The 10,521-nt window shown below is 48.0% G+C and overlaps 1 long non-coding RNA gene across 1 annotated transcript in view; it reads left to right on the top strand.

The window, feature by feature from the left end:
* Positions 1-10,521, top strand: part of LOC132532161 (uncharacterized) — a 66,987-nt gene that overhangs the window by 2,135 nt on the left and 54,331 nt on the right. The window contains exon 2 of the long non-coding RNA XR_009544344.1: positions 7,506-7,590. This is a non-coding gene — a long non-coding RNA (uncharacterized LOC132532161). The remainder of the gene's footprint in view (positions 1-7,505; positions 7,591-10,521) is intronic.

Genomic DNA, 10,521 nt, shown 5'->3' with positions numbered 1-10,521 from the left:
CTCCTTCCCTTGGGATCTGGAACATCACCATTCTTTTATTTTCCTCTTTCCTAACCACTGATCCTTTCTTTGACAGTTTTTTTCTTCTACCAAATGGTTTCTAATCATACTATAGTTTTTTCAAAATATTGGTTATGTGGGACTTCCCTGGTGGCACAGAGGTTAAGACTCCATGCTCCCAATGCAGGGGGCTTGGGTTCAATGCCTGGTCAGGGAACTAGATCCCACATGCATGCTGCAATTAAGAGTTTGCATGCCGCAATGAAGACCCAGCACAACCAAATAAATATTTTTAAAAAATAATGAATAAAATTAAAAATATATATATAGGTTATGTAGACACATCCTGCCCAGCAGATATACATTTTTTAAGTTTCCCAGGTGATTCTAATGATCAGCCAGGCTTAGAACCAGCTCTTCCTTCTCAGTCCTTACATATCGAGGGTTCCTTGTTGCTTGGTCAAAGGCCCTCTGCCCTCCTCAGTTTATACTTTCCCCAGACATTTTACTAACTCATGGGGCCTCAGGTACCATCTAAATGCAGATCAGGGCCTTCCCTGGTGGCGCAGTGGTTAAGAATACACCTGCCAATGCAGGGGACACAGGTTCAACCCCTGGTCCAGGAAGATCCCACATGCCATGGAGCAACTAAGCCCACACACCACAACTACTGAGCCTGTGCTCTGGAGCCCACGAGCCACAACTACTAAGCCCGTGCGCTCTAGGGCCTGCGTGCCGCAACTACTGAGCCCACCTGCTGCAATTTCTGAAGCCCGCGTGCCAAGAGCCCACGCTGTGCAACAAGAGAAGCCACTGCAATGAGAAGCCTGCGCACTGCAACGAAGAGTAGCTCCCGCTCGCCACAACTAGAGAAAGCCTGTGCACAGCAACGAAGACCCGAGGCAGCCAAAAATTTTAAAAATATATATATAAATGCAGATCACTTTCAGATTTGCATCCCTTATCTAGATCTTTCTCCAAAGATGCATAGCCAGATATAAAATTCCCTGCCTAGATATAAATTCAGATGCTTATCACACTCAGCATCTCACACTCAGCTTGGCAAAGGCAGAATTCATCCTCCTCCTTGCTCCTCCAAACACACTCCTCCTTCAGCACTTCCTATCTCAGCAAATGCCACCATTATTCACCAGTTGTTCAAACTAGAAACCTGGGTGGCATCCTTGACTCCTCCCCTTCGGTCACCTCTGCACTATAACCCCACTCCAGCCACCATCATCTCCCTTGAGGACTCCTACGTTGCCTTTTTATCTTTCTGTTTCACCTCTGGTCCCTCCAACCCAGTTCCCACATACAATTCCATATGACCTCTTCAACAATACAGATGTGCAATGTTTAGATTGTGCCCTCTACTTGAAACCCTTCAGTGGCTTCCCATGTTCCCTAGAATGAAGTCCAATGTCCACAACATGGATTTACAGGCCTTCAGAGAGCTGCCCACGTCTCCAACCTTGCCTCTCACCCAGCTCTCTGGACTCCAGTCCAGTTTTCACTTTTGTCAGTTCCACCAACCAGCTGTGTTCCCTCCTCCCTCAGGGCCTTTACCCATGTTGCTACTGCTTCTGCCTGGAAGCTGCTTTTCTCCCCAAACCACCCTCCTGGGGTCTCATTTATTTCCACCCACTTTTCCTGTCTTGGCTGACATGCTATTATTTTAGCCTTCCCCATCCCTCTGGTTTGGTTAAAACTCCTGTTCCGTGCTCCCATCACTCTTAGTCATCTGCTGTCAATTAAGCAGTTGTAGTATGCCCAGCTCCGGGGATAGAGACAAGGACAAACAAAACAGAATAGTCCCTGCTCTCAGGAAGCCCCCTGTCTAGCAGGGGAAGAGAGACAATAGATTTTTCTTTTCCACTGGACAGAAACTCCCTGTGGGCAGTTGCCGGAGTCATCAAGGATTGAGTGGCAGAGCAGTGACAGATGATTAGCAATGAAGAGGGTGAGAGAAATGCGGGAGCACATCCACTCAAGGAGGAGAAGCTTTGGGCTGGGGAGAAACATGTTCCACGTCCACCTTGGTGGTACCATCACTGCACACCGTGACACAGGCAGGGAGTCCACACGTGCTGCCTCAGGTGTAGCTCACATGCTTCCATATCTATTGCTGGAGATAAATTAACAGCGTGGGTCCACTTACACAAGGAGTTTTTTCAATAAATACATACTACAGTACTATACAGTCCTCGGCTGGTTGAATCAACGAATGTGGAACCGTGCATCTGGAGGGCTGACTGTAAAGTTATACGCAGATTTTCAGTTTTACGTGGGTGGGCCCCCAACCCCCATGTTGTTCTAATGTGCTTGTTAAGCTACCCCATCTCACCTGAGATGTAAAGCATCTACTCAACTGTCTCATCAATTTCAGGAAAAGTAGTGGGTATTGGGATCATCTTCCATCATTGGATGGAAGACACGCTGCCGCCTTCTCTTGATAACTTGTGTGGAGTACAATGGGCGTTGCTCACTGTATGAACGATGGCTGCTCCAGTTGGTATGGGACTCCTTGATGATGCGAAGTAACCTTGAAGCTGCAGTCGAGACCCTCAAAATCCCCAACCCACAGCCGCCACGAGAGGAGCAGGAGCAGAGCGTGCAGTGCCTGTTCATAGGGATGTGCAGGCCGAATTAGCCCCACTACAACCAGAAGCTGACAGAGCCCCTCAGAGATGATCACAGTCTTGTCTGGATTTGTTCTGTGGACATCACCTCTCAGGGACCTTCTCTGATCTCCGTTCCCACCTTTAAACCGAGTGCGATGTCCCTCAAGGAGGCGCTCCCAGGGGCCTGTTTCCTCTATCACAGGACACATTATGTCACGCGGATTACAAGCTCACTTGGGCAGAGGCAGTTTCTGGTCCATCACTGTTTTCCTGAGACTTGCAGTCCCTAGTGATGATTGCGGAGGGCCTTATTGTTTAAACGAACCTTATCTAGGAGAGAGCTCAGGCCAGAGAGGGGTGGGCAGGGGCCCTGGTTCACATAGTTGTTTGCTAATTTTTCACCTGACAGATGCATGGAAATATTTAAAGGCAGGAAAGAGAGAGAAATTGAAAATAGGCCTGACGCTAACATTTGCAGCGTCCAGGGCAAGAGTACAAATGGAGGCCTACTTAGCACGTGTCTTGCTATTTACATGCACAAGTCAAGCTGATGAACTGTAAGATAAAATACCTTCTACCTCAGCAAACACACCTTCACAACTCAGAGGACCAGAGCTCAATCTAGAATTCTCAGATTCCGTGGAGTTCTGCTGCAGACGTGGTGGCATGGGGACAGCCATGCCAGCGCCGGGCCCCCTCCCTTTCACCCCTTGCTGCACTGGGCATCATGAGGCCACACGTGTGCACATGTTTGGAAACCTGCCCACCTTCTCCCCGACCCTCACAAACAGCCTCCTCTTTACCACACCTGGGCCTGGGGGTGTACACGTGGAGCCCAGGGACGAGGCCCACAGAGGCCATCTGGGGCCATTTGGGCAGGAGGTCCTGGGGTCTCTGGTATCCAGAGCACGTTCAGGAAGGGGGGTGGCGAGAACCAGGGTGGACGTGTGTCCCTCCCTCCACTGGGAGCAGAAGGGCATGGCCAGGAGAGGGCCCTCTTGTGCAGGCCAGGGACTCGCCTGCTACTGTGGTCTGAGTCCTGAGAAGGCCTCTATGAGGAACATGAGTGAGGGGCAGGCGGCTGCTGCCCCTGAAGCTAGGGGGGTGGGGGGAACGACAGGCAGAGGTGGGTCCAGGTGGAGAGCCGTATTCAGATGAGGTGGCAGGAAGTTAACATGATTTCCATCCTTTAGCCAGGGTTTCCCCGGGAAGGGGGAGGTGACATCTTCTGCTCGGTGGCGGGTGGGGGCCGGAGGCTCGGAGAAGGGTCATAGGAAAGTTTGGAAAAGGCTACGTTCAATAGTATCATGAGAAAGGACAGATAAGGAAACTTTCAGAAGAAACTGGCCACGCCACGGGCCTGCTGTGGCTGCCAGGTATCCGTGGGCAGGGTGTGCACAGCTCAACTCCAGATGCACCTTCTACATCGACGACAATGTGATGGCGACCCCTCGAGTCGGGCACTGAGTCAGGCATTGCACCTCCCGCACAGTCACACCTGGCAGCTCCAGGCTCACGCAATCTCCTCTCTGAATTTTGACCTCAACTGTTAATATTGCTTTGCAGAGTCTGAATGAGAGAACATAGTTTTAAGGGCCCCCATGCTTACTGGAATTACTCCGTAAAGCCATGCCTATTCTATAAGCACTAATTTAACATTACAAATGTGGCCCCCAAACGCTGACAAAGTTCTCCCCGAATAGTGGAGTACTTCCCTTTAATTCTGAGAGCCAGGATCATGCTCCCGGGATGGTGTTTTCCTCATCCTTGTTGCCCCTGTAAACCCCCTCTGAGCACTGGTCCTTCTCTTGTCTCTCAAGGCCCCACCCATTACTTAAAATGAATTATTATTTTAGCATTTACTCTTTGTGCATATTATAGAGAAAGAAAACAATTGTAATTACTATAATTCTGCCATCTCTGAGGTTGCCTCCCTATTTTGCTCTCTGCAAACCTCAAATTTGCTAATCCCCAGGCTGTGACAACACCTCCCTTCTTAAACTGGCAGCCTGCTTCAATTCTTCCCCTCGTGTCATTGTTCCTATTTCTGCCACGTTGTTGAGTTTTGTTTGCTTTCATTCACACATGACATTTTCTTTTCTGTCAGCTGTACTTGTACTTTGAGATAGTAGTGGAGACAGTCCAAAAGCTTCGGGGACAGTTGGTTGTGGAATAAAACAGTGATGATGTGGAGACTCGGGGATGTTCATTTTCTAAGCTTGCAAAGAAATCCTCAAAAGACTGAGGAGCTGAGGCCTCCTCTCAGGTGCCTTTTGTTCCACGTCTTCACGAGTCATTGCTGCTCCTGCCCCAAGGCAGGTGAACCAGCCAGCCCAGGTCCCAGAGTGTACCTAGCTCTGGGGACAGGGGCAGGGCCAGAAAAGCGCATGGGCTGCGGAGGGAGGGAAACCCATTCCAGGCAAAGGAATAGCATCGGCCACCTTCCTCATCGGTGGAACACTGGGGAGGCCCAGAGGCCTGTAGGGCACAGAAGCCTCCACCCCAGCCTTGTCCAAGGAAGCCTGGCCAGCTGATGAGGCCTCCACCTGCCATCGTTTAGAAGAGCAAGAAATGGAATGTGTGATGGCGCTCACAATTTTTTAGAAAACTATACATTCTATAAAATCTCAAACTACCTATGATGCCCTATGACCGGTCTCGTTATCTTTTGTTTTTAACTCTTACTGGGGCACCCTTGAATGTTGAATGGATCCTGACCAAGTCCAGCTGCCCTGGCCTCCATCTCGCTTCTCTCAGGGCTCCTGGACGCCCTCACCCCACACCCCCCAGCTCTGCCATGGCTGCTCTGAGCCCATCCCTGGACCTGAGTGCAGAATGGCTCCTGGCCTCTTGCCTTAGCCCGTGTTCACCTCTGCAATTCTCTGATCCTGTTGTGGAGCAATTTCTGAAATGATCTATTTGGTTCTCCACCTACTACACTAAGGATCTGAACTTTTTGTAAGGATTGGGAATCGTCAGTATGAATTGAACATCTGAACATTTGTACTCTTCTCTAAGACAAGGAACTTCTCATGAATTGTAGCTGGTGTATAAGGCATTTGCCCTGTACTAAATGGCCCTGACCAATATGCACTTGGAGTTCTTGCCTCCTGATGTTCATTTCTGCCATTAAAGTGTTGGCTTTAGACTTCTCTCCTAGCACAGCCATACACTTAGCAGATTTTCTGTTTTCAATATGCCGTGGACTAAAGTGACAGATCCCCAAAGGTGTTAGAAGTATGTCTAAAATCATCACAGATGCCCGTGAGTGAGGCCTTGCGTGAGCATTCAGGGACCAGGGCCATGTGCTTCAGTGTATGGACTTTGATTTAGTTTGGTGAATCAAACACCTTTTTTCTTTTTTTTAATCTTATAAATTCTTTTGGCTTCATCTCTAAAATGGGTTAACCAATCTTGTTTACCTGGGTTTTCAGAGATTTTTAGAAAATAAACATTTTTATTAAAGCATAACTCACATAAAAAAGTACACAAATCGTAAGTGTACAGTGAGATGAATTTTTACAGAGTAAACACCTGGTAATCCTTCAAGAAATAGAACATCATCAGTGCCTCTAAAGCCGCCTGTTCTATGCCCATTGCCAATCCTCTCTACTCCCCACTACTCAAAGATTCATCTTTGAGTCATGTAGCCATGCTTCATTTTCATTGCTGTATAGTTTTCCAGTGTGAGAACACACTACAATGTATCCATTCCTCTGCTGGACATTTAAGTGGTTTCCAGGATTTGGGGGTTCTGTTGGATTACACTGCTATGAACATTGTACATAACTTTTGATGCACTCATGTACACATTTCTGTCGTTAATCCCAAGAATGGAATTGCTGGATCATAGGCTATGGCTTAATAAATCCTGCCAATAGTTGTGGCATGTGATTGTACCAATTTACCTTCCCACCAGCAGCAAATAAGAGTTCCAATTACTCCAAATGATCAAGGAACTTTTCATTGAACTTTATAATGAATTACTGTGTTTGCCAAATAAATGCCCCTAGTAGGAAGCAGTGGAGTGTGGCAGAAATCATGCTAAAGGGAAACCTCAGGTGAAGCGTGAAATCATTCTGGACCATGAAGTCCTCATTTCTGAAGCAGAGCTGACCTCTAAGACCACTTTCACCTTTAACACTGTTGGCTCATTTTGTGATTCTCGTAAGAAGTGCTTCATTCGTCATGTACTTTCTGGTGTCTCCCTGTGCCAGGCCCAGGACCAGCTCTGGGTGGACGCTAAACAACAGATGTATACACGTGGGCCATCGATGCCCCGCTTCACGTGCACAGGTTAAACTGGAGCAAGGACGCTGACCGCTGAAGGGTTTAGGAAGGGCGGGTGGCAAATGAGCAAGAGACATTTGCAAGAAGAGTTCTTGGGCCCAGAGTGGTGTTATTTGGTTCCAGGCAGCACGGCTGAGCTACCAGAACAAACGGTCTGAGTCCAAAATGAGCCAAGGACGAGGCAATGCTGGGGCCACTGTGGGCGAGTCACCTCTCTGCTTGGCAACGCACACCAACCTCCTCTATGCCCACGCAAGGCAGGTGGCTGCTGTCACCTCGGTCAGCCTCCTGCCTTTGACGCTCCACTGCATCAAAGTCTGAGCTCTGTCTTTGGGTGGATGGAGCCTGTGGCTGTACTCAGGCCTGAGCTGCACAAGAGACTTGGAGAATGAGGACCTGGCATTTTCAGTTTCTGAAGAGGGTAGGGGCCCCCAAGCTCAGGAAGGGGTTTGGATATTGGACCACTAGAACTATGGTTACTGATGATAACAAGAGCTGAAGCAATTATCAGTTGTCATCCTTCCTGGAGTTTTTAAAAAAGATCATAGCCAAAGAGGATTAAAACACTCTTTTATTCCTCATTGTTTTCTACAGTTAAAGCTCCCAGGATCCACACCTTAGATCCACGCCACAACTGTCACACGTTCAGAAGTGACACAGCTTCTCAAAACCACGCAAGGTATGCAGGAGGACTGGCCGAGCTGAGTGGTGGACAGATCAAGGCCCTGCAGCTCCCCACTGTTGGAAGCAGCTGTCTAACAGGGCAAGTGTTTGTTCCCAGATCTGGAGCACAATGGTTCATGATTCCTCGATTAAAGGTTTGTCTCCTTCACACAAAGACCTGATCGGGAGCTCATTCTAAGAGCGATGGAAATCTGCTTCCTCCCACCTGCCCAGATGCGCAGCTGCGCACTGACAAAGGCACACATACCGTAAACACGCCAGTGTCACCCTCCTTAGCCCCCGGCCCTCCTGGCCACTCCCCTGTGGCTGGGCAGCCCGGCTGGCCTTTGTATCACTGAGTCCCCCTCACCCGACCAGTTATGGACGGTGAAACAGACACATCTTCCTCTCCGCATCCTGACCTTTGCCCTTCATGCTGCTTCCTCTGGCTAAGTTGCCTCATCCTCTCCTGAGGTCTTCTCCCCTGGCTCCTGCTACAGGGCAGGCAGGCAGTCAACTCAGTCTGAGGGGAGGGGACTCGGTGCAGAAGAATACGACCTAAAATATATCATGGGCAGGAGCCCAGCCCTCGCCCTCTCCACGCTCCTGGTGAGTCACTTTAGGCACTGCCTTCGTCCTGGGGCTCTTTTAAAAAGCAGATGCTCCCAGAAGAGGTCAAATGTTGAATCATCACCCTTGGTGTCCTACTGTGGGTTATTTTCATCAGATCACTTTCCTCTGAATTAGGAGGAGTCTCTAGGGGTGGAGGGAGCTTCTAAAGGTCAGCAAAGGGAGCCGAGGAGTAAGGAGGAGACCTGCTAACAGATCTGATCCACGGCTCCGGAGTCCCCATCCCTTCCTCCCACTGGCCGCCATGCCCCACCCCACCCCCACCTCCCAGGAGAAGAAGAGGCACAGCTCCAGCTGGCTGCCCCAGAGCCCGCTCCTGTCTGGGCCCACACCTCTAGCCCCAGCCCTTCCTACTCTACACTTTGCTCCTCAAGTCCCAAACCCTCACACCTACCAGCCTGCATTCTTAGCAGATCACATAGTTCCCGTTGCTACTCAGCATGAATGTAGCAAAACCAGATGCTGGAGTGGCCCTTTGCAGTTTATGCATATGCTTATTCCATTTAGTCTTCACAACAAATCTGCAGTGGGTGGCTGTTATGCCCACCCCATCACTTAGGAACCTGAAGCTCTAAGAGAATTAAAAATAAAATGAAATAATATCCAAAGGCAGAGGGAGGGGAGGGAGGGGATGTTTTAAGGTCTCACAGCTACATAGTGGCCAAGCTGGTTTGAGTCAACAACTTACCAGATGTCTGGTCGGGTGCTGGAGGACATCAGAGGCATTCCTGGAGGACCCGGTCCCTCTTCCAGTGTCAGGTCTGAGCCACTCAAAGCTTTGATCCTTCTTTCTTGCTTATTGCACTGGCCAGAATCTCCAGTGCAATGTTGAACAGAAGGAATGAGAACAGACGCCCTTGTCTTTTTTCTGATCACAGGGGGAAAGTGTTCATCTTTGATCATTAGGTTTGATGTTAGCTGTGGGGTTTTCATAGCTGCCATTTATCAGTTGAGGAAGTGGTCTTCCATTCCTAGTTCGCTGAGAGTTTTTAATCAGGAACAGAAGTAGGATTTTGTTAAATGCTTGTTCTGCATCTACTGAGGTCATCATATAGTTTTTCTTTTTAAGCTGTCGATATGAGGAATTAGATTGAGTACTTGTTGAACGTTAAACCAATCTTGAATTCCTGGGTTAAATCCCACTTGGTTAGGATGTGTTATCCTTTTAGTATATCGTTGGATTTGATTTGCTAAAATTTTGTTAAGAATTTTTGCCTCTGTGTTCATAATTTGTCTATAGTTTCTTTTCTTGTCATTTCTTTGTTTGGTTTTGGTATTAGGGTAACACTGGCCTCATAGATTGGGTTTAGAGGTATTCCCTTCTCTTCAATTTTCTAGAAGACTTTGTGTATTATTTATTCTATAAATGTTTTGTTGAGTTATCTGTGGCTGTTTTGATACTTTTTGGTTGTGATTTAAAAAAAAACATAATCCAGAAAATGTCAACATCAGGAAATCCCAATGGCTATTGTTGGCATCAGCATCCTCACCAGCAACAGACGGCATCATTATTGTTTATCAACCCTGACAACTCCCAGGAGGAATGAAGCTGGCATCTGAATGATGCTCTAGTGGTACTTTATGGGGCTGAAGTCACCAAGAGCTTCTTTCTCATTCGACCCAAACATTTCAGAAACCAATGGCTTCTGAGAATTAGTACTAACTCTTCCAGACCCTGACCTCTTTTGCACTGTTCAGATTCTTTCCATCCTTCCGGGCTTAGCTGGCATCTCTTTTGACGTCCCTGAGAATCTGCCAACACCCCACCCGGGCCTGTCTTTGAATTCCTGTCACCCTGACAGCCAGAACTACCCAGTTAAGCTCTTTGTGAAATTCTGCCTTGTGTTATTTTCTTGTTGATTCTTCTATATGTTTCTCTGTAACTAGATTATAAGTTACTTGTCTTCTATTGCCTCAAACATCTGATGGAAGGTTGACTGATTTAGGGCTAGTCATCCTAGCATATGGCATATGAATTTCTAACTTCACGATGTCTGCTCATTCAGCAGTGGTTCTGCTAGGAAACAAATACGAGGCAGAACATCTTTTCATATACAACTTTGTCTCATAAATGACTGCATATGTTCTATGTCAGTTCTGCATATCTCCTAAACATTACTCGGTTTTCCTATCGGCAAAATGGCGGGCCTGAGTTTTTTCTCTTCATGAAAACCCTAGAAGCATGGATGACAAGTTAGTGTCTCAATATCGGAAGCGTTTCTGCCTACATTTCATTACACTCTCCCATGAGGTGGAAAGAGCAAGTCTCATGCTCATATTTTAAGAGGCCTGTCTTTCCAGCCCTGGCCCTGTCCTG

This window comes from Lagenorhynchus albirostris, chromosome 14 (assembly GCF_949774975.1).
Source record: "Lagenorhynchus albirostris chromosome 14, mLagAlb1.1, whole genome shotgun sequence".
NCBI lineage: Eukaryota > Metazoa > Chordata > Mammalia > Artiodactyla > Delphinidae > Lagenorhynchus > Lagenorhynchus albirostris.
The sequence above is the reverse complement of the archived record's forward strand: the minus strand, read 5'-3'. Positions and strand labels throughout refer to the sequence as shown.